The following is a 6,640-nucleotide window of genomic DNA, read 5'->3' on the forward strand; positions in this document are numbered from 1 at the left end:
AAGACAACCAACATCCAAAATGCAAAGCATTGATGTAAATTCTGAAAAGTATGTTTTGTCTTCTCCTATCCTCCCTGCTTTGAAAGAATCTGAATTTATTTCATCTTTAGTTAGTCCACAATCGATGAATCATCAACTTGAGGAAAGTTATCAGCAAGAAAAGCATTTCTAGCCTGTAGAGAAAGACATGCCTGAACCATCACAAGAAGATGAAAAGGTTGTTTTTATTCCTTGTTTCTCAACAGTATTTCCTTTGGAATCAATACTTATACCTCTAAATTCATCATTTGAAGTTGAAAAAGAGACTTTTTCTCCTAAAGATGAGCATAATGAAAAGGTCTTGGAAAATTTTGTACCTGTGTCTGAAATTAAATATCAAGAGCACACCACAAATAGTTTGGATGTGATTATGGAAGATGTTTAGGAACCATCTTGTTTCGATAAAATTTACAAAGTTAATTAAGAGGAGGTAGTTCCTACAATAAATTATGATTTGAGTGCTTCCCAAGAACTTATAAGTATGAATCTAGAACTGCCCTTAGTATTGCAAATCGAAGAATCAGTTTCGGTTCAATTTTTAAATCACTCTATGGAGCATGCTGAAATTGTTGAAGCTAAAGAGATTGCTTTGACTGTAATGGAGAGTAAAGAGATGATGATGGAAGTAGAAGACAATGTTGATCATGGACAAGATGAACAATCACTTCTCTTATTTGAATCACTTGAGGCTACAGTAAGTTTCCCCAAGGTATGTGATGATGAGATTACTAGTCAAATTACCTTAGAAAATATTATGTCTCAAGGGAGAATTACACAAATAACAGACATACATACTATTCATAGCATCATGATATTGAAAATATAGGCCAAATTTTTTTCCTAACTATTGATGAATCAATCAAAGCTAAGGAAGATAGAATTAATGAGCATAATGATGATGACTTTTTGATGGATGGTCTGATGTTGAATGACAATAAAGTTCAAAATTCTCAAGAAGGTCTTGGTCCTAAACAGAGTATGTGTTATGAAGATAATCCAATATTCAATTGGTCTTTGTTGCAGCCAAAGCATGCAAGTACAGAAACTTGTCATGAGGAAGTTTATGACAAAAAATGGTTATTTGGAAAATTACCATTGCTTGAAAGGTTGTTGAATTGGTCCTATCCACATAAAAGTAAGGGGTTGCTGAAAAACTTAAAGAATTCATACATATGCAGGCCTCTAAATCGTAAAGGGTCATATTTTTCTTAGCCTGTAAATGGCTTTGCTTAACCAATGTAGGATTCTTCTCATATAAGGTTTGTCTAGTTTTTCCCACCTTATATGAGGTCTTTTTGTTGTGTTTAGTTTTTTTGTTTTCTTTCTTGTTTTGTTGTTTCCTTTGTTTTAATTTTTTTGTGTTGTCACCCTTTTTGTTTACTGGCCTGCGAACCCAAAGATTTTGAGTCCCTTGCTTGGGCATACTCTACCCAAGTCCCCAGTCAAAGCCAACTATTGCCTCACTTTTCACTCCATACCTATGTTGTTAAAAGTGAAAGATTTTGAAGTCATGATCAGGTTTGGTCTGATTTAGGTCTAGGTCTAAGTCTTCCTTAGATAGGCTATCTTTGTCAGGTTTCCTTTTCATTGCCTTTTCCTTCTTTAAGCTGGTTGGGTTGTTCTAGAGGTCTTTTTGTATCGAGTAGGTTATAGATCCCAACCTGGCTAAGATAATATGTTCCTATTGATGATCTTTTTCAGTAGAAGAATGATGATTATGAATCATGATTTCCAAGCATTTGCAAGGAATCAGAGGAAAGTTTTCAGGTGACTGATGTAATGATAGAATTAGCATTATAACATTTAGAATTCCTCTCCTCACGATAATGTGTGCAGTTCCATTGATGAAACTTCTCTCATTCTTAACAAGTACATTGGCTATAGAGAAGTATAGGTTTAGCATCCACCAATGTTGGAGGAATTTGAATTCATTCGGTGGAAATTTACATGCATTGTTGATACTTGGAAGAAGAAGGCGGAAACCAATCTCTTGGTTTAGTGCAGATGTTGTTTTAACTCTACAGGGAATTTCAACACCATTTGATAAGGATCAGAAGAAAAAGTGGAAGTTGAGAAATCTTCTATGGTTTACTTGCATTCTAATGTTTTGAAAGGTATTGTGTTGCTCTCTTAGCTGAGAGGTGGTAGACATCTTTAGATAACAAAATGGAGAAACTGATACAAATCAATTTGAGCGTACCTGATTCAAGAATGATGGAAACCTACTATATTCTCCTACAAGTTTTTTTATTCAAAAGATTTTTTTGGAATAATCAAGGATATTCCAAGTTTAATGGCTCTTCTACCTATTGCATCAAAACTTTTTTCTGATGAGTGCATAAGTTACTATGTCCATTTCTCAGAGGCTATGCCATGGATCAAGGAAGAAGAAATGGAGGTGGTGAAATTGGTTCCTTTCCTACAACAAGGTGAAGCTACAGAGCTCCTTGCAAGAACCTCTCTTGTGAAAGGCAATGCATTGGAGGATATGCTAAATGGCTCAATATTTACTACAACCCACAGCCATCTAAATGGAAACACTATGAAGGCATTTATGGCCAAGTTATTATGGGATTATTCATCTCGAGACGTTGTTCATCTTGTTCTAGACAATGCATTTGCTACAAGTTTGAAAAGTGTGAAGGATTCCTTAGAGGAATTTTCTAGCCCCAATCTAAGAGGTGGTGATCATGATGAGATTGAAGCTATGTAGCAGACAAACCTCCATACAACTGTTGTTAATGGAAGGAAATTGTTTTAGCAAAATTTAAAACACTTATGCATAGAAAGGTTACCCTAGCGGAAAACACACTCACATGTTCATTTTTCGCAAGGCAAAATAGTTTGTTCATTTTCTGTAGGAGAAGTCAAGTTCTCATTTTTCGTTGAAGAAGACAAATGTTCATTTTTTGCTATACAAAAGGCAATAACAAAATAAAGCAACCCGCATTAAACCATTTAACTCAAATTCTCAGAGGGTGTAAATCAAAATGGAGAGAATTATCTGCCTCTTGATCAGTTAATGATGATTATATGGGAAGGATAATCTTTGATCCTCAAAACTAATTTGAGAATCTATCATGAGAATTGAATATATTTAGGTCAGTCCAATGATGCCCCGAGAAGATGTATTATGCACACGAAATCAAGATTTCAGATGCAAACTATGAAATGATGAATAGGAAGAATTGTATCATGCAGTTGTAGCTCTTGAAGTTATAAACATATAAGAAACACCAACACAGCTACTTTTATGGAAAAGAGATCTAAAGAAGATGGCGAACTTGGCTATCGCATCGAGAACTAAAGAATTTTTCTACCATAGAACATAAAATCTAATACCAGTCATTCATCACAGCTGATGATATTTAAGACATATAACATCATGAATTATAATGTGGCACTGTGATCAATGAGCAGTGACCAAATATGGTGTGGGATTGGTTGAATAGCATTGGTTATTAGTCAAAGCATGGTTTGCCATCATTGAAGCATTAATTCAATGGGACAAGGAAGTTTCAAAATGATTTTACTTCTAGTATTATCATTTTCATCACTCCCCAACCATACAAAGCATACGATGGAGGAAGGATCAATACATATTTGGCAAGCCCACGAAGATGAAGGGAATACTCATTATCATTCTGCTTTTGATGGATGCATAATTTCTCTTTCTTTGTTGGTCCTTGCACCATGGATTTTTTAGTTCTATCGTCATTTTCTTTTTAACCATAAATATCCTTAAGCACCAAGTATTTTGAGAAGGTGGTCCAGTTTCAGGCATGGAAATCTTTGGAGCAACAATGTATACCTGCATTGTCTGGATCATAAATTGCCAAATAGCTTTGGCCCTTAGTTACTTCACATAGTTACATCATCTATTTATATGGGGTAGTGTTGCTTTCTAGTATTTCTTTCTTTTGTCTATGGTTCTATCAAACCTACATTTTCCACAAAAGCATACAAAGTTCTTGTTGAAGCTTGTGGCTGTAGTCCAATGTATTGGTTCCTTACACTTGTAGTTGTTATATCTACTCTAGTTCCTTATTTCACATACTTCTCTTTTCAAAGAAGATTTTTTTTCCTTTGTATCATAGCACCATTCAGTGGGTAGGGCATGAAGGAAAAGACCAAGATTCATAATGGAATGTAGTGCTACGAGCACCACAAACACGTCCAATCCGTCCAGTTCATGTGGGTTTCACAAAAAGAGTTGAAGTAGGTTATCAACAGTTAAAGGAAAAATTCTTAAGAAATCAAAAAATAGAGTAAGGGGTGCTCATAATTAGTCAAATTAGGCACATGCCAATCCTTGATCTTATTAACACATGAATTATTGCTTAGTGATTTTGAAAGACGGTAGGAGTTAGAACTTTATTTGCCAATTTAAATGCTAGTGTCTATTTGGACTGAAAACTATTCGAGAGAATGAAATAGTAATTGGAAACTTCCTATGAAGTCATTTAATGGGCTTTCTAGAAAGTGGCCAAAATTTGAAGACTTCAACTGTCATCCTTACTGAGCACACTATATTGATATGGCATTTCTTGCAGATAAGAGATATTATAGATGCTGAAGCCTTTCCATACAATTTTCAATCTCCTGTTCCAAAAGATACCAAGATTAGTACATGGAGATATCATTAGATCAACACATTCTTTTATAACTTTGTACCAAATATCCTTGTATTTTGGAGAATGCATAGAGGCAAATTTAAGACTTTAGGTTGGCCCTTTGAACCAAATCAGAAATTGATGGTTCTGATAGTGAATTTAGTTCATGAACACTATCTTGAAGATGTGGCTTTCCTTGCCTTCTGGAGTTCAGGGTCGGTGGACACAACTCAGTAGTAGCTTTTGCTACATTTAAATCCTTGAAACTAGTTTTAGGATCAGGACCAGTTTTAGGATTAGGATTTTGATTTACATGCCTTTTCTAGCATTTACATTTGGTTGATTTGGGGCAAAATTTTTAGGTATTCTAATCATGATTCATAGGGTCCCACATATTGGCTTAAAAAAGTGTTCAAGAATATTAGTCTAACATTGAATTTGAGAAAGATTAAATTTAAAAGATTCAGAAAGAGAATCCGAAAAGGCAAAAGGGAATGGAGAATTAGAAAGAAGTGGTCATGAGATCAAAAGTCATCATGCAAAAACTGAAAGGTCACCGAAGGGAAACCAAACAGTGGCTGAAGGAGATTATTTATTGCAAATATTTCCTAAGGAAAGGGTTCAGCCTTTTCTACATACAGTCAGAGAGCTAGAGTAGAGAGGGGGTAAATTGTTGATGTAATAGACTTAATATTGCAGAGTCAATGGAAGGGTGTTTTATATCAATAAGTTCCTATCCCATTTAGTTAGTTAATGGTTGCTTCTATGTTTCTTTCTTTAAAATCCAAATTACAGAAAGAAAGAAAAGATGTTTCATTCTTTCGTTATGAAGATATGAATTAACTAAGGTAAGATGTGCTTTGGGAGATTCAGAGAAGGATTCATTGGAAGTTTTTGATCATTTCATTTATATTTTCATTGATAGTTTCTATAGTTTAGTTGATGTTGAGTATATGGATTCATAATAATTGTGAGTTCTATTGCTTGGTTTATAGATTAGAAGTTTTTCTTGCCTGGATTAAGTCTTGTTTAGGCTTAATTTGGTTTGCCTCTTCTGCTCTCAGGTTAAGAGCATACCCCATGTTAGTTTAGGAGAGAAAAATAATTCCTTGAACATTATTCACATAGGGAGCTATACCTTAATTTAGAGGGAAACTAGTTATTCTCAGAAACAGTTTCCCAACTGTTGTGTCAAGTTGTTCTTCATTACAAATTGGGAAAATTAAAAGGAGAATTAGAAGAAGAACAATCTGTTTACCAACAGATAGCATAGTCAAACTATAGGTTATAATAAAATTAATTGATTATTAGGAATTTGGTATAGGTAAATGATTAATTAAATTAGCCAAAATGTTGAGAAGGGGGCTAATAGTCTAGATGACCATTTTTAGATGATTACATCCTACAACTGGGGTATCAAGTTGGGAAACTTTTCCTTCTATGAGAGTTGCAAAATCATCAAACACATTTTCCAAGTTCTTGCATTGTTATATGGTGGTGATAAGAGGAGATTCATAAGAGATAGGTAATTCTTACATATTCACCTTTGAAATGGGAATTGTAGGTGTCAATACGGTGAAGAATGAGTCCACATCATTATTGTGGAAACTAAGAAAGGTTCCTCTTGGGAAGATGACTCTTGGCTACTTGGTGGTTGTGGAGGAGATATGATAGTTATTTCTCCCTCTTCCTCTCCTTCATCTAATTCTTTTGCTTTCAATGGTGATTGAAAAGAATGTAAGGGTAGAATCACAAATTTTCCACCTTCAAGCTTAAACTTGAGAGTTTTAGCTAGTTCTAAGGAGGATGAACTGTCTTTCCTCTTGATCTTCACTCTAAACTTTCTTCCAATGCATTTGAAATTACTAAAATCTACTCCAACCTTCATATTAATTCTCTTAAGACCTTTTTTTTTTCACTCATTTGTTGGTATTTAGCAAAATAGACTAAAATCTATCAAAGATGGAAGTTTCCTCCTTGTGTTGTTA

General features: G+C 34.5%; 1 pseudogene; it reads left to right on the forward strand.

Moving 5' to 3' along the window:
- The first annotated feature begins 520 nt into the window (after positions 1-520).
- Positions 521-2,800, forward strand: LOC149542863 (uncharacterized; annotated as a pseudogene).
- Positions 2,801-6,640: the final 3,840 nt, after the last annotated feature.

This window comes from Cupressus sempervirens, chromosome 8 (genome assembly GCF_028749045.1).
Source record: "Cupressus sempervirens isolate cs-2001-9-10 chromosome 8, ASM2874904v1, whole genome shotgun sequence".
Lineage (NCBI taxonomy): Eukaryota > Viridiplantae > Streptophyta > Pinopsida > Cupressales > Cupressaceae > Cupressus > Cupressus sempervirens.